The following is an 18,866-nucleotide window of genomic DNA, read 5'->3' on the forward strand; positions in this document are numbered from 1 at the left end:
TAAAGCAAAAATTTGAGTACTGGATGCTTGTTGTTAATAATATGTCACTGCTCATAAGCACTATCAGCATAGAAGTAGTAAAATTACATAATAATACAGATACATACAGGTATACATCTATATACATGCACACACATATGTCCCTCTATATATTTCCCTAATATCTGATGTGATAGAGGAAACTGAATCAGTCTTTGGCAGTTGGTCTTCCATTTCTGACCACAGTAGTTAACAGAAACTCTACATGCCTTCCCATCATAAACAACCATAAAATTGGGCAAAATATCTGAGGAAACTGTTTTTAGGCACTGAACAGCAGGCAGCCTGGGGACTGTGATCCTTGGAAAAAGTAAACACATATGGCAAGCCCCACCAGGCTCTTGCTAACTGCTCAAGAGCACACAGGTGAAGGAAGCCCAAAGATTTGCAGTCATCCTGAGTAGAGGAAGCAGAGATAAAAATTCCTGATGACTTACGGGCTGACATTCCCAGGGCAGATGTACATGGAGAAGGGTGAGTGGAATTGAGGGAGGTAAAGAAGCCTACATGCAGATTCACTTCAGATCCTTGGCCAAGACCTATGCTGCATACATAACAGCAAAATGCTGAAAATCAAAGAAATAAATCCTAAAAGAAGCCACGGAAAAAAATATACCTTAAGGTCAGTGGAAAAACTATAGCAATGATAGGTAACCTATCATCAGAAACAATGCATGATAGGCTATAATGGAATAATATTTTTAAAGTAATGAAAGAAAAAGGCAACCAAGAATTTTATGCCTAGTGATAATAATCTTCAAAATAAGAATAAAAGTGGAGATAGTTCATCACCTTGAAAACTAAACTACAAAAAATAATCAAGGAAGTACAGAAGAAATGGAAAAGAAAAGATGTTTTGTTTTTAATTTTTATTTATTTCTTTAATTTCTTTTAAATACAACCTTCTGTTTGATGATGATAATAATGATAATAATAATATAGCTTGTTAATGTATTAGAGCCTAAACAAGATGACAATATTAGCAAAAAGTAAGAGGAGGGAAACAGAATATCACTATTGTAAGCTTTTTATATTTTTAAAAGTTTTAAAGTATGAAGATGAAATAAGTGCAATATTTATTTTAAATATACTGTGATATTTAAGAGTATATATTTTAATCTCTCTAGAGCAATCACTAAAAAATTAAAGAGATAAAACTATAAAAATGTCAATAGAAGGAGTAAAAGTAAATATTAAAAATATTCAACTAACCCAAAGTATAAATATAGACACAGATAATTTGAAAGTAAAAGAATGGAAAAAGGCATGCCAACAGTAAGCACAAGAAAGCTGGGATATAGTGTATTTATATCAGAAACAGTGGATTTCAAAACAAGAAATATAGGCAAAGATGAGGAGAATTTCAGAATGATAAAAGGTTTAGTCATTCAAAATGAATACTGTAACAATCCTAAATATGTCTGTACCTCATAACAGTCATATGGAAATACATGAAGCAAAATTGACAGAATAAATAGAAATAGGTGAATTCATAATCTCAGCTGGAGATTTTAACACCTCTCTTAAGCAATTGATAGAAAAACTAAAGAAAAAATTTAAAATAGCCTCAGTTCTATTAAACAAATTGTCTTTGTAATAAGGGGAAAAAAAGTTTTCATCAGGAAAATTCCAGGTGTGTGTATCTTCACCTGTGAATTTTATCAAATTAAATGGGAAACAATGCCAATAATGCTTACTCAAATACTTAAAAAAAAACAAAAAACAAAAAACAACTGAACATTCTTAACCAACTTAACCTAATAAACATTTATAAGATATTACATTCAACGATAACAAAATACACATTCTTCATAAGTGCACATGGTACATTCATGAAGATGTATCATTGAAATTCCATTAAAGTTTTATTGACAGAAAAAAAAGGTTTTATTGACAGTATTCTCTGACCATGATGGAATATAATTATAAATCAATACTAATGAGCTATTTAATTTTTTTTCAGATATTTGGAAATTCAAAAACACATTTATAAATAGCAGGTTAAAGGAGAACTCAAAAGGGGAATCTGGAAAAAAAATCAAATCAAATGGTAATGAAAATGCAACATATACAAATTTGTGGTATGCAATCAAAGAAGTACTTTAGATGAAATTTATAGAAAAATTTGCTTTATTAAAAATGGAAGAAAAAAGGAAACATTGACAATATCAATCACCTAATTTTCTAGCTTAAGAAATTAGAAAAATCTAGAAAAAATTATTTTTTGTATAATTTTATAATTATATATTTGAATAACTATAATATATGAATCATGCCCAAACTAAGTGGCATAATGGAAATAATAAAAAACTAAAATATCAGTAAAATAGGAAACAAAGGCAATAGAGAAAATGAAGGAAGGAAACATTACTCTTTTGAGGATGAATGAAATTAATAAATCCTATGAAGACTGATCAAGAAAAAGAGAAGATGCATGGGATACCTGAGTAGCTCAGTCAGTTGGTGTCCAACTCTTGATTTCAGCTCAGGGTCATGAGATCTAGCCCCATATCTGGCTCCATGCTAAGCATAAAGCCTGCTTAAGATTCTCTCTGTCTCCCTCTGCCTCTCCTCCCCTACCCCAGCTTGCATGCATGCATGCACACACACATGCATGCACACTGTCTCTCTCTCTCTCTAAAAAAAAAAAAAAAAAAAGACACCAATTACCACTATTGAAAATGAAAATGCAATATTATTTCAGATCCTACAGTTATTAAAAATATAATAGGGGAATAGTATGAACCTTTTGCCGACAGTTAATAGACTTTAATAAAGTAGGTGAATTCATTGAAAAACACCAATGCCAAACCTGGTTAAAAATGCTATAAAAAAATCTGAATGGCCTGATTTCTACTGAATACATTGTATTTGTAATCAAGGAAACTTCCCACCAAGAAAACTCCAAGCCCAAATGGTTTCACTGGTGACTTTCATGAAAAATTTGAAGAGAAAATAACAGCACTTACCAAACTCTTTAAAAATATGGAAGCTGAGGAGGTATCATTTTCCAATGCATTTTTAAGACCAGCACAACTCCGATTGCAAAATGTGACAAAGAAGTTAAAGAAAAGAATACTCTAGAATAATATCCTCTATGAACATACATACAAAACAATTAGCTAAATATTAGCAGATAAAATTCATTAATACATTTAAAAAGATGACATATCATGATCAAATGTCCTTTTTCCAGGATTTGTAGGTTCTTCCAACATTCAAATGTAATATATCATAAAGAATAAAGGAGAAATGTCATGTAATTTTCTCAATAAATATGCAAAAGGGGGGACGCCTGGGTGGCTCAGCAGTTGAGCATTTGCCTTTGGCTCAGGTCATGATCCCGGAGTGCCAGGATCAAGTCCCACATCAGGCTCCCTACACGGAGCCTGCTTCTCCCTTTGCCTATATCTCTGCCTCTCTCTCTCTCTCTCCCCATCCTTCATGAATAAATAAAAATGAAATCTTTAAAAAAATATATGCAAAAGGATCTGACAAAATCCAATACATAGTCATAATAAAACTCAAAGAAAACTAAGAATAGGAAGAAATATTTAGAATTTAGAAAAGTTGCAATATACAAGATCAGTATGCAAAAATCAATTATATCATTGTTTATTAGTATCACTATACACAAATTACAAATATTGTAAATAATATTTAAAATATTATTTATAAAGTTATCATAAAAACATAAATTACTTAGGAATATATTTAATAAAAGAAGGGCAAGACCTCCACATTTTTTGCATAGAAGTTGACAAGCTAATTTAAAAATTTATGGAGAAATGCAAGAACTGCTAGGATAGCCAAAACAATTTTGAAAAAGAGAAACAAACTTGATTTCCATACTTACTATAACACTGTGACAATCAAAGCAATGTTATACTTAAAAACAGACAAAAAGATCAATCGGACAGAATGAATAGCCTAAAAATTGACCCATGGGTTTATAGTCCATCTTTATTGATTAGGACATCAAAGTAATTCAACAAATGTTGCTGGACATCTACTTAGAAGAAATGAACATGTATTCCTAGTTAACACTATAAGAAAACATTAATTTGAAACGGTGTGATGATAAATTTTATGTCAACTTGACTAAGTCGTGGAGTACCCAGATATTTGGTTAAACATTATTCTCGATGTACCTGTGAGGGTGTAATTGGATGAGATTAATATTTGAATAGGTAATTTGAGTAAAGCAGATTGTCCTTTCCAGTGTGGGTGGGCCTCATCTAATCCATGAATAAAGGAGAATAGAACAAAGGCCTGACTGAGTAAAGGAGAATTCACTCTCTCTGCCTGGTAGTATTCAAGTTGGAACATGGGTCTTCTGCCTTTGGATGCAGATTCGAACAGGAACTAGATCTTCAGCTCTCCTGCTTCCCAGGCTTTCAGGCTTGCAATAGAACTACATTATTGGTGTTTCTGGGTCTCTAATTTGTCAACTGCAGATTTGGGGACTTCCCAACTTCCATAATCATGTGATTTAATTCCTTATAATAAATCTCTTCATAGAGATAATGATAGAGATATTATCATAGATATTATTAGATATATATTAAAAATATATTATAGAGACATATACTTATTTATCTATATCCATGGATAAAGACAGAGATATTATCACAGATATTATTAGAGATATTACTAGATATATATTAGAGATATATTATAGAGATATGTATTATTTATCTATATCCATAAATAACTTATTGCTTCTGTTTCTCTAGAGAACCTACAAGAGTGTCACAGACCTAAATATAAATGCTAAAACTTTAGTTAAAACTATTGAATAAAATTTTCATTCCATTGGGGTATGCAAAGGTTTTTTTTTTAAATTTATTTATTCATGAGAGACACACAGAGAGAGAGAGGTAGAGACACAGGCAGAGGGAGAAGCAGGCTCCATCCATGCAGGGAGCCCAACATGGGACTCGATCCTGGGTCTCCAGGATCATGCCCTGGGCTGAAGGCGGCGCTCAATTGCTGAGCCACCTGGGCTGCCTGCAAAGGTTTCTTAAACAGTATAAAAAGAAAAAGGGGAGCACAAGTATATAAAAAAATGGAACATTATCATAATTAAAACTTTTACTCTTCAAAAGACACTGTTAGGAAAATGAGAAGGCAAACCATAGACTGTGAGAAAATATTTGCAATATATCTGACAAAAGACTTCTACTCAGGGTATAATAAAGACTCAGGCATAAGAACACAGCCATCTCCACTTAAAATAATGTTTGAATGGACACTTCACAGGGTTGTGGGGGCAGCTAATGAGTGCATGAAAAGATGTTCAGCATTCAACAGTGACTCAACATTGTTGAATCCATAGCCATTAGGGAAACACAAGTTAAAAACACACTGGGGGTGCCTGGGTGGTTCAGTCAGTTAAATGTCTGACTCTTGATTTCAGCTCAGGTCATGATCTCAGGTGTTGTGAGATTGAGCCCCACATCAGGCTCCATGCTGGGTGTGGAGCCTGCTTAAGATCCTCTCCCTCTCCCTCTGCCCTCCACCCACCTCTCTCCCTCTTTAAAACAAAACAAAACAAAAAACAAAATGCTGGCATATTATTTCACATTTATTTCAAAAAGACTGGTAAGTGGACATTCTGTGGAGCAACTGGAACTCTCATATACCGCTGAAGGGAGTTACAAATAGTAAAGCTTTTGGAAAATAATTTCTTAAAATGTTAATCCTGTAAGTATCATATGGCTAGTAATTTCATTTCCAAGGGGAAGTGAATGCATATATATCCATATGACCCAAAACTTTAGTCTGAGAAATGAGTGTGTATATATATATATATACAAAATGTTCATGAATGTTCATAGAGGTGTTATTCATAGATGTTTCAAATTAAAAGTAATTCAAATGCCCATCAACAGGTTAATGAATAAACAAATATTGGTAGAGTTCTACAACAGAAAACTGTCCAGCAATAGAAGTGCATCAGTTGCTGATACCTGCAGCAGTAAGGATTAATTTCACCAATACTATGTTGGGCAAAAGAAACCAAATCTAAGCTGTAAAACTAATCTGTGATGCTATAGATCAGATTAGCACATCCTTCTGACACGTGGATTAATTTACGGGAGGCACAGGGAAAATTTATAGAATATTGGGAATGTTCTATATCTTAGCTAGGTTGTTGATTATTTATACACATTTTTCAAAATTCATGGAACTGTATACTTAAAACAGTCTTATTCTAAAAAAATTATACTTCAAAAAAGTTGATTTTTTAAAAATCGTAGCATTTTCTTAAAGTGTAGTCCGCGTTAATTTCCATATTTTGGTGGTGTGGGTAAAATATACACATTGGAGCAACTCCCTACTTAGTTCTTTGTCTACTTCATATTAGCAAAAGGACAGAAAGGGTAGGTTCATTGACAAATATAATCAATATCTGGAGGTTTTGGAGATGCGATTTATTGACAATGTCTTAAACATATTTCACTTTGAATATAAATACATTATCTTTTGATGAGATTATTGCAAGCTAATTGAAATAATTGGTGGGGGAAGATCCTCATATCTTTGGGGCAATTAATGTGTTCCACTAAATGTATCAGGGGAGCTTAAGGACAGGAAATGAACATGCTGCCTCATTTAGTTCTCTGTAGAGCAACAGAGCTAATTAGAGAGGAGGGTTATAAGCATTTACTAAGCACCAGTCATGTGTCTGGTCCTTATGTATACATGACCTCATGAGAGTTCTAGAAGGTCAGAGTCCTTATGTCATTTACTTAAAAGATGAGGAAACCAAGCTTGAGTCCAATATGAATTGGAAGAAGCAGACCTATATCATTACTCAGACTGTGGCTCTTGATCTACCCACTGAGTCTTAGAATTTGGTCAAAAGAGCGTCTGCTTCAGAATAGTCTAGGGTCTTGACTAACATGTAGATATATTGGCCTTACCTCAGACCTACCGCTAGAATTTCTAGGCATAAGGATCTGAACTTTTGGCAAAGGCTCCAGGTAATTTCTAATTAGCTCCAAAGTTTAACAACTGTAGTTGCACACAATAGTCAAAGCATAGTCAACACTCAACAAATGCCCATTACTTAGCAACTGACTGTGCATGTTTACATGTTTTTCATCTGAATTTTGCATGGGAAGTAACTACTGTTCTTATAGTCCAACTTTATGTATCTAAGATTTCTCAGTAAACTCAGAAGTTCTTTGGTTTGTATTCTTTGTTTGCAACAATTAAATAGCAAGAGTTTCTGGTAGTCATGAAATGAGTTTCTAGCACTTTAAGTGCAAATGACTTCCAGAATCTAATACTTCTATCATGAACTCTCAGGAGTTTCTATTGTTCACTAGTTTTCCTTTTTATGAATTGTATTTTATTTTCATAGTTCGGTTCCAGATTTTGTCCCAGTTCATAACCAGAAAGGTCATTTCTGGGTTTGTATTTTTTCATCTAGGGTTTCCTCAGTCTGTTTCCACATGAAAGAGAGCATAAGAGCAAGTGAACATTGGATTCCAAGCATTTTTGCCCAACCTTACCTAATAAAATAGTTTTTATGTTTCTTAAACATAATCTGATACTGTTTTTCTTAGCCTTGCAGATAGTAAATCCACTGGCCTGATACCTTTGTATTATGCTCATCCAACTTGAAAAGTTATTTGGTCTGTCATTCTTTCTCCTTTGCCCCAAAGCACCATATACACCAAGAGCCATAGAGATAAGTGGCAAACATTTGAACGTGTATACTTTGATCTCATTCTCACCATATATGTCCTCTCTTCTGTTGCAGGAATGTTCTAAATGTATTCCATGTAAATCATTTACTTGTCTATTTTGCCATTGAATCTGAAGTGAAATGAGAAGTGATTTAATGTAAGGCCATACAGTAGCTATACCAATTGACTTTTTACTTCCAACAACTAATTCCTCTGTGTGTGTGTTTAAACATAAAAACAGCCATAGTGCCTCAAACAAGAATATTTGTAAATGCTGTGGACCAAAATACTAGGATATGAAGTTTACACCCAGAGAAGATAATAATCAGTCCAGTTTTAAATGTCCTTTATCTAAGAGGCCAGGGCATTGGAAGCTTATATTGCAGTAAGTTTTAAAGTTTCCTCTGCCAAATGAAATGAGCATTAGGTAATTCTCCTATAATTCCAAAACTTCTCTAGTTGACTTTAAATTTTTACCCAAGGCTTGAAACATATTTGTTTTGGGTTCATCAGTTCCACTAACCTCTCTGTTCAGGAAACTGTGTTCATAGTCTATTACATGGCTTTTGGAATGGGTTCAGGAGACTCTAGATTTTCCCATTTGCACTTTATGTATCAACTTCCATATTTCTTCATATGTAAAGTGAACATACTGATTGTTGTTGTAGTCTTCCTGGGAATTTGTATAGATTAATTTGTTAATTAGATGGAGTACTTCAAGATCTTAAAGGAAGGATGTTTCATAGATAAAGATATCATTATAATTTGTGTGAGGTTCTGCTTTATGGGTGGGATGATCCCCTCTTGAAAAGGTCACAGAAATGGCCCAAAGGCATGTGGAATGACAACAATCTGATCTTCCCTATTGCAGAGATCCCTGTCCCAATACCATTGTCCCATGTTTCCTGGCTCTCCACCGGCAGAAGCCTTAAACATTGAGCAACATTTTGGCTTGGAGAAAAACTAAGTGCATACTTGCCTATATTCCAAAACCAAGATGACGTATACTTCCAATTGAACAGATGTGGTCAGCCGTTGATTGGACCCAGAAGAGAAGAAATTAAAAGCATCCAAAACAACACTAAGTAGGAAATAGGGGTGAACAAAGGTGAGAAGATGCATAGCATCTCTCCTTTCTTGTCATTATGATTTCTTTCCTCTTACTCCTCTTTTTCTCAGTAAGGAGGTTTTCCAAGTCTTTTCCTCTCTTTGGCTTCCTTTGCTTGGTCATAAGAGATGGGTGTGTCCAGAGTAGCAAATCTTTCCCATTACCTTCCAAGCACTCACAATTGAGCAGGAATTTTGAATGGGGCTTAATAAATATCGCCAATTTCCATAATTCAAGGACTTCTATATCCATTAAGGGGCTCTCCAGGCCCCGTGGCATTTCTCATTCTACTTCCAGGTGCCCCGTGTCTGTTACTGATTTCATTGAACATCACCAACTAAATTCACAGAATCATGGAATAATCGAGTTGGAAGAGGACATGAAGTTCTCAGTCCAGACTTCATCTTTCTTTCACCCCATATAAAAATCTCCTCCCTGATATCTCTGCAGAATTTCATTCAGCCTCAGCTCAGACAGCTCCAAACCCTCACACCCTAAGAAGACATGTTTGTCTGGCTCTAGAGATTCAAAAGTTCTTCACCCTGAGCCAGAATCTGCCTTCTGACTTTGTACCCTTCAGTCTTAGTTTTCCCTCTAGAGCAACATGGTATAAATATAATCCCCCTTTCAACTGAATTTCTGCTAATTCATCCTGTATTTGGTTAAGCAGGCTGAGCTCTTCCTCTGTCTTCTGTGTGAATCTGTTGTCCACATGACTATATGCTGAGCTTGTGGTCAACTATAAGGCTGCCATCTTTTGTACATACATTGCTGTAATCCACCCTTCCCTTGTGGTGCACTTTATCCAGGTGATTTTTTTTTTTTTTGAGGCAAAGTGGGAAGGCTTTATATTTATCTCCTTCGAATTTCATTCTATTAGCTTGAACCTATCATTCAAGCTTTTCTCCAGTCTCGATCTAAATTATTTGCTATTCCTCCCCACCTTTCTGAATCATCCACAGATTTAATGTCTGCTTTCTTTATAGTCTTCTAATGGTTGGTGAGGATGATAAAACAAACAGGGCCCAGACATCAGGAGGGAAGATCTCCTTTGAGGGTGTGGAGTGACTTTTGTCAGGACTCAGCCCACATCCCTCCAAATCTTTGCATGTTGACCACAGGTGTACTTTCCCCCTCTCAACCAACAGTTGTCTTTTGGCTCGTGCGCTGCCTCAGGCTCCCAGAGCCCGTGTTGCCTATGCTCATGGAGAGAGAACCTTTCCAGGATGCAACAGTTTTCCTGGAGGCAGCCCTCAACCAACAACCACTGGATACACTGGAGGATAAATACCCCAGCTCTCTGGTACCTAATGCAACCATCTCTGAGGTGTGACTTCTTTTGTTATCAGAGCCTCTCTATAGGATTAAGTCAAAGCAGTCTCCATGGGGCTTTGTCAGATAACATGCTCTTGCTGGCTTACAGTGTGTGTGTGGGGGGGTGGGTGGGGGGAGGGTGGTGGTGTGCACGTGTTAGTAAATTATATATAAAATCAACATCCCTAATCTGATAATCTGATAATCACTATTTGTGTGCAATAGCTCTTTTAGCACATATATTTTAGTTTTTTAGAATAATTTATTTCTTCTGTTGATCTGTTTATTATGTCAGTTAATACAGAAGCATATGTGGAAGAGGTAGTTCTTTCTCACCCATTTTTTTAAACCACAGTTATATGGATGCCTTTTTAATTTGAAGAGTGTTCTCCTGAGTAGAGAGTATACAGCAAAGTATAATTAAGAAATGTTACCTTGTTATTGTTTATGTCTTAATGTTATATGTGTATGTGCCTGGTATTAAGCCTCCTTACTTTTTTCTTTTGTTCTGAATGTGATTTTAAAAGGTGTTTTCACTGTTGGTACCATACATTTATTACAAACTGAAGTCATTCTCCAATACATCAATTCTGGCTTTTGTTGTTGTTTTTATCATATGATAGGCAAAAAGTCCATCATGGCAAAAATCAAAGAGATTTCAGAAGTTTATAAGATGAGGTGGTTATATATAAATATATACATATTATTAATAATATGTATATATTTATATAGCTATTTTCAATTCTCCATTTCTACTTTGCACATGCTCTGTATTAAAAAGCATCTCCCATATCTTCTTCTGATTGACCAGCTTATAGACTACTTTGATGAAAATTACTTCTATATTACTATAATAAATGCTTTGTATCATCATATCATATGTGTTTTATTTTTCCACAGTGCTTATATCCTTGGGCTTAAAGTTTTCCAAGCAGTAAAAGACAGTACTTTTCCTTAATCCTTCTAAGAGATATTTCTGGATTGATCTAGGTAGACTGTTCTATTGTCATATGCTAGCTCTGGCCCAGTTACTTCTGTTATTATCCTTGATGCTAATGCTATTAAATCTGAAGCCTTGCATTTGGTCCCCAAACGTTGTTTTCTGTTATTTTATTCAGTGAACCTGAGTATGTACCCCCTTGCTCTTCCTATTTCTAGATTACATCACTTCAATTTTTTAAATTTTATTTTTATCTTGTTGGCCCAAAGTGAGCTACCTCATTTTTTTAAACAATTTGAAGGTATAAGCATACACATAAGTAAAAATACACATACATGGATTGATAAGTCATATACCTGTGATCTCTATTATATCGAGATTCATTATTTCCATCTTTTTTAAATCAAATTTTAATTTTATAGGGTAATGGAATTTTAAGCAAAAAATCCTTCAGATAAAATGTAATCCAACCCCATAATACTTTTGTTGATGCAGATATTGAGAATAAGAACTGTAGCTTATACAAGTTAATGGTTATATTGAGTGGTCTAAATTTAGATTTCTAGTTTTGTGTTAAAAAGATATTCTTCTTAATTTAGCATATTGCCCATCCTACCCATTGCCTCAGGTTGTAAGTGACCATGAGAAGGGAAAATAAAATTGGTTATTTTATCTTCCTGGTTAAGTAGAATAAAAATACTGGGTTGTGGCACTGTCTGAAAAGAAATATTTTAACTGAATTTGGGAAATGCCTTTTTGGGGATTTTTAGTAATAATGCAAACCTTGTCCCTCATTAGGTAAAATGACAAATTGCAAAAGGGTCATGTTTCTTAGAAACAAAACACATGCTGCATCTCATAGATGTGGGCAGCACCGCAGAGTAGCAATGTTACGGTAGCAGAAACACTAGGTAAGGATATGCATGTGTTTGTTGTGTTTCCTATTTCTCTTCGCTTTTTTTTCCTGTCTAGGGAAATTAACCAACTAGCAGGGAAGCAAGGGATCTGAATGCATGGGGAAACCCAGTTGTTCAAGCTTGTCAAAATGCATATTGAAAATTTTTCATCAGCTCACTTTGAAAAATACTCTATAACCTAAACCTAGTTCAGTGAGTCGCAGCAGGTGTTCCAGATGGTAGTTTAAGAATGTCTGTGGGAGACATGGAAGTAATTCAAACAGAAGAGGGTCTTTTTTTGTTGTTGGAAGAGGGGATGATGGATACATTTCAGGCAGAGGCAACGTTTGTGTTGAATTTGAACTATAGGTGAGATGGACATTCAGTGTTTATGCCCAGGTTTGTATTGGGCCCCAGAGACCTGACTGGACCAGAGGCAGTTCACTGAATTCAAACATCACAATTAGGCTGAGAAAAATCCAAGAGGAATATACTTTTTTTTTCACCCCTGATGACCTGAGACACTGTGTATGCTTCAGTTTCCCTACTGATCTCAGTATGTGTGTCTTTTGTTTACAACTGATGAGTGGAATAACCTGACAACACTAAAGTTAAGAAATTTCTCACATATCCACTGGATATTTCTCTAAAAACCCTGCACTTATTTCTTTTTGTGGACTATATTTACCACACACAATAATGTTTTTCCATCTAAAAAACACAGTGACTCTTTTTGCTAATCAATATTAACTCATACGGGTACGCTTTAGATACATATGAATTTTTCAGTATACAGTTGATTTGAAGTAGAATAAGGATTTTTTTTTTTTACCCATCAGATATCATGAGAAGAGTAAGTAAAAACAGGAGTATGGATATATAAGTAAATGGCAGAGAACGGGATAATCCCGGTCCTTAGAGAAATAAACCTCTACTAATGTGTGAACAGATTTCAACTGATATCAGTGTTGTGAACAACACTAGTTTTGTTTCATCGTTTGAGGGAAAGAATGAAAGGAGAGAGAATAATGTCCTTTTTTTACCCTACTAGGTTGTGAGACTGTCATCGACATTGGCTTTAATCCTAGATAATCAACTTTTCTAGCAACTGAATACGAGGAAGGAGGGTTTGTTAGTGAGTTGAACAATTTCCAAACTAGACTCAACTTCGTTTTTTCTACTTCCTGACATATTGGCAAATCATTTTTATGAGCCCTTATGTGATTCATTGAGCCATTTGGGGAGGGTCAGAGGGCAAGGGTGCCATTTACCAGAGCAGGTTTAAGCTGGGGAAGGCGAGGTCAGAGGGGAAGAGAGACCCTCATTACTCTGGGAGGATTCCGGGGGCCAGCTCTGAGCCTGCCCAACCGTGTTAGGCTCACACTGGGTGTTTGTTAGCACAAAGCACCGAACTGCAGGTGTTCTGCACTCTACAGAGTCTTCAAAGATCAGCCTCAAATGTTTCTGTTACTATAAAGAGGATTAAAAGGATTTAAAAACATAGCAGGCCTGTCCAACTGCTAGCATATTTGCCAACATTTGCCAAGAGGGGGGAAAACAGAGTAGGCTATATCAGCTATAAGTCCTGGTAGTTGAGGGAAACATACTTTTCAGGTTTCTTTTTTTCCCCCTTTTCTCCTTTTTTTAATAGCCTGAACGTGGGACTATAGCACTTTCAACTGGAACTCATTAAGAATTCATGGGGCAGAAAATGTAAGGGGTTCTGGAAATAGGGACTTTGAAAGGCCAGAAGTGAGCTATAAATAAACCGCTGCTGATATTCATTTTTTCCCTGGTGGTTAAATACACTTATTACACTGGAATGCTCACGTGGAGTAAACCAGGTGATTTTTGACCTGAAAACCCAGTTTACATTGAGGGGCACGTTGACATTTATGGACTTACTTACCACATATAGGTATCATAACAGCCATTACACATTCTCAGAAAGCACTACTGCTATCCTGTATGGGTTGCCCATATTGACAGCCATCACCTGCAGGTGAAAGTATGAGGTCCAGGCATCTGGAATCGTTGTTAAGGCACCAGTGTTACTACTTATCATTAATGGTTTTTAACATCAAATTCCAACTTCCTTGCTTTCAGCTTTGCCCTGGTTCAATAACCTACCTTTAGTTGTTCTGGTTCCCCTACACAACACACTGATTTTTTAGCAATGTCCAGTGAAGAGGCTGAGAACTAAGTTAGCTGTGTACCTCGAGTAGATCAGATAACCCCTCTGAGCTTAGCTTTATATTGATCAAGTTGGAGTAATACTAAACTACTCTAATCCTTCTCATAAAACTTGGCATTTTAAAAAAGAGATTAGTCTGAAGCTAAAGACTTCCTTGCATGTATTATAGATAATTTGTGAAGATACATGCACATATACACACGCACACACACACACACACAGAGCCATATCTCCCATTCACATTATATATGTCTCCAGTTTCTAGGTACTTTTGTAAGAGTTTGCTTTTATAATGGGTGTTGATTTTGGACCACACTGCAGAAACCTATTATTTGAGGATGTCATATCATGTAATGTTTGTTACAGGAATTCCTAACCTGGATCCATGGACACTACATACTCAAAGATGAGCTTTAGAGATCTGCGCCCCAGAAAGTGAATGCAAACATTTAGTCTGCAATATATGCATCTTTCTGGAAACAAGTTTCATCACTTTTGTCTGGTTCTCAAAGGAGTCTATAAGCTTCCAATGTATTTAAGAATCACTATTCTGCAAACTCTAGGAATGTAAGGCAATGACAGAGTACAGGCTTCCTCTCCAAAGACATAGACAACTCTTGTTTTTTTCTCATAGCTCTTCCTTTTTTCTTTCCTCCATTTCATCATCTGTAAATAAGGTGTAAAATAATGCATTTTGAAATTTAAATTAATGCATTTTTAACCCAGTGTGTGGTAATACTCAATAAGTATTAGATGTTGTTTTAATATTTTAATATCATATAGTACCTTGATAGGTGGGAGAGCCATGCAGGAGATTTTGCCTTTGATAAATGTGACTTTGAGGAGCTTGAGGGGATCGAATACATTAGTATGTACCAAGTAACAGTGAGATTACATGGGAAGATGGCAAAGAGATGATACAGAGAATTTTGCATGTGTTCAGATTGAAAAGTGATCTGTGCTAGCAGGAGGAGACAGGAAGACCAGATAAGCAGGGGTTAGACACTCTCAGGAGATTGAGGGAGGAATGAGTTGGCTTTCGGTGCTCAGAAGCATCCAGAGATAAGTTTAGCCAGACAGATTGAAGCAAGACTGTGGAGAGTCCAGAAGGGCATGCTGTGGAGTTCAAGATTTGACCTGGAGGTAATGGGAGATTTAGATGATTTTGAGCAGGATAATCACATGATGAAAACAACATATTCAAAGCATTAATTTGGCATATGTGGGCAGGTTAGCCATGTGAGGAGGGACTGCCGTCAGGGAAGGAGCTGGGAGCTATGGCAATAATCAAGGTGTGAGGTGATGAGGGCCTGCTCCAGTATGGGAATGTTTGTGGAAGGTGCTGGGGATGGGGGCGGTGGGGCATGGATCCACCTTAATTGCTTATTTGCTATGATTTCTGCTTCCAACTGCAGTTTGCCTTGGCTACTAAACCTTCCTGACCCTGAAATATTCACACCAGTCCTCCAACAGGGGAAGGAAGGAGGGAAAGGAGGTAAGGAAGGAGAGAGAGAAGAAAGGGATTGCTGGAGCAGTCAGACTCAGGCCTCTAGTGTGGAGATTGAATTTTAATCAACAAATATAGTCTCAGGGAAAGGAGCAGGAAAAGGGTAAAGATGTTCATTTGGACTTAGTCTTTTTAGGAATAAGTTCTTTGCAAAGAACCAAATTGACTACGGAATGAGTGACTTAATTCTACTGTTTATACCAGAAAGGGCTGTACAATGCAGAGAAAGAGTCATTTGCTCTTTTAATTGAGCTTCAGGTTCACATCAAGTGGTGGCTTTCAAACTTTTTTGACCAACATTCCATAATAAAAAATAATTTACATGGCAAACACACACACACACACACACACACACACACACACGATGTATATAATTGAAGTAACAGTTATATAGAACATTCCTACTCATACTACCTATGATGCATTCTGATATTTTTCTAATCTATTTATGTTATTATATATGCATATATTTTTACAAAGGATGGTTGTGACTCACTACATTGATTTTTTGATCAACTAATGTGTCACAGCCTTCTCCTTACAAAAACCATAGATCTCTAAGGACTTGGACTTCAGCTCCAAGATCAGGGGATTCGTGTGTTCACAGGCATAACTGGAATGTTTTTGTCTGCTTTTGTTTCCTACCCACCTGCCTCACCCAAGGCTTTATTCTGTCTGGTGTTTCAAAAACTGAGAATGGATGGAGGCCCCTGCTCCATTTAGTTTAGAACTCCATTTCAGAATCTGATCTCAGATTCAGTGCCTGCACCCAAGCCCCCTGGCAGTGCTGTCCAATTCACTAGCTTGATAGTCCTCACTTGGGACATGGAGCCCACACACAAAGATCCATCAACAAGGTTTGTTCCCTAATGAGACCTGAACCCAGACACAATGGCCACAATTGGTACAGACATTTTAATGTCTTGGGCTGGTTCCTTATATTATCCTTGGCTCTAGTGGACCAATGCACACACAGTAACATTCTTTACCTGACGTTAGCTGTAATTTCAAACTAGGTGGAATTCTTTCCTACCTTTGAAACCACAAAATAAAATCAAAGAAATAGGATCTTTTGCAGACTGTGGCTTTGCATTGACGAGAAGAGGTGAAAGGCAAGCACATGGCCTCAGGTTGGAAATAACTTTTAAAATGTCTGATTTTGATCATAAGGCCAAATTATCTGGGCACACGGTGGTCATTAAAGCCTCCTGTCTGTAAGCCCCTCATATGTGTATATGCATACCTGTAATTTAGCATTCTGGCTTAATAGTAAGTAAAACATCAAAGCAGAGAAGGAAAAGTGAACCAAGGCAATGAAAATCAATCTGATTGAAGGGGATTGGGTCTGCCTATGAACTCAGCTAGTTATCAATATTCTGGAAAGAAAACAAAATGTAGGGGATCAATTCTAGGATCCATAAATCAAAATGGGAGTGCAAGTATTTCTACTCTGTGCTCCTGTTTTTAAGAAGACTAAGGTTGTGAGGATAACTCTGATGGAAATGAACTCCATTATTTTTGCAGTGGTCATTTTTCTTTTAGGAACATGACCTACTTGTAACCTGACTTTGACCATCTCCCTGGAAATCTGAGTATGTATTGGAGACAGTGTTGAGTGTTTTGGTGGGCTTCTGGTTTCTTTTATAGTCTAAGGATTGGGTGGATATGTCATCTGCTCATTTTCCATCTAAAGCCCCAAGTCAAATGGTTCTAGGACTATGGTACATTAATCCCCAGAAGGAAGTCAGTAGATGAGTTTTGAAATTATATGGAAAATTTTGTGTATATGTATGAGAATGAATTTTTCTAGGAAGAAGGCCATAACTTTCATCAGTCTGCCAAAAAGATCTGCAAAAAGTTTAAGAATCACTGCAACAGAATATCACTAGCATGCAGAGGTGTCAACGTAATGTAATCATCAGGCTCTATCTTCAGGGACCATTCGAATCATGGATTGGAAAGTGAAAATACCAAAGGCAACCACAAGCCATTTGACCACATGGAAAATGGCTTCAGTCAGAGTAGAGAGCTGGGGTAGGCTGGGACATGGTTTGGATTCCTGTGTAAGCCAGGTTCCTTCTGCTGTGTGGCTATACACTTCGTGACAACGAACTCATAATATCAAGGACCACCTGTAAAACAGGGGGCTATTATAAGAAAGACAGTATAAATCCATATCTACCACTGGGAAATCAATTCAGAACTCATGTCCAGGTGACAGCAGCCCATACCCATGAGATATTATCAGAGACCTATGGGCACCTAGATGGATCTCCATTCAATAGAGTTATCTTTCAAAACAGTTTGGAGCTCACTTCTCTACTTGGTCCTCACCATTCTATTTTTAGACTGTTCTAGTTCCTGCAAAGCCTCTTATGATTTTATGTGAAAAACAGTTCTCCTGGTTTCTATTCATTGATCTTAATTCTGCTTTCCAGAGATTCATAAAAGAAGTCTACATCTGCCACGTGAAAACTAAACAGAATGTCTTAATAGCATCATACCTTTAGAAAATAACCAAATTCATTTGGTAGCAATTTTTTAATTTAGCATGTTAACCAAACTTTATGGTTTATAAAATATTTTTAGGTACATTATCCCAGCAGGAGGGATGCCTGTGTGGCTCCGTGGCTGAGCACCTGCCTTTGGCCCAGGGCATGATCCTGGAGTCCCAGGATCGAGTCCCACATCAGGCTCCTTGCATGGAGCCTGCTTCTCCCTCTGCCTGTGTCTCTGCCTCTCTTTCTCTGTGTGTCTCTCATGAATAAATAAATCTTTAAAAAAATAAAATAAAACCCAGCAGGAATTATCATATCCATTCCTTTTATTTTTATAGGTGAAAAATTGAAGCTCATTAAGATTAAGTGATTTATACAAAACTATACAACAAATAAATGGAAAATCTAGGATCAGACCTTGTATCTTTAATTCCAGGTCATGTGCTCCTTCCATTTACTTACACTGTCATGATTATTCTTTCAGTCATTCAAACATTTAGTATGTGAATACTAGTCTCTCACTGAGTTGTTTTCTTCAGGCGCAATACCCTAGCTTCCTTGATTCAGCTCTCAAAACTGACATATGCAGCCCTTCTAATATTGTGACTTCTATTCCTAGAAACCCTCCTCATTTTGTCAATGCTCTAGGGACTGGGCTCCTCGACAATAT

The 18,866-nt window shown here is 36.5% G+C and overlaps 1 long non-coding RNA gene across 4 annotated transcripts in view; it reads left to right on the plus strand.

Annotated features, from left to right (window-relative positions):
• Positions 1-18,866, plus strand: part of LOC144307046 (uncharacterized) — a 199,417-nt gene that overhangs the window by 178,167 nt on the left and 2,384 nt on the right. Inside the window, exons 5-6 of one of the 4 annotated variants that reach the window (XR_013374012.1) lie at positions 8,611-8,847; positions 9,996-11,100. The exons of the other annotated variants lie outside the window; for them this stretch is intronic. This is a non-coding gene — a long non-coding RNA (uncharacterized LOC144307046). Of the gene's footprint in view, positions 1-8,610; positions 8,848-9,995; positions 11,101-18,866 lie in introns of those variants that run through there. 4 annotated transcript variants of the gene reach the window in all.

This window comes from Canis aureus, chromosome 38, assembly GCF_053574225.1.
Source record: "Canis aureus isolate CA01 chromosome 38, VMU_Caureus_v.1.0, whole genome shotgun sequence".
Taxonomy (NCBI): Eukaryota; Metazoa; Chordata; class Mammalia; order Carnivora; family Canidae; genus Canis; species Canis aureus.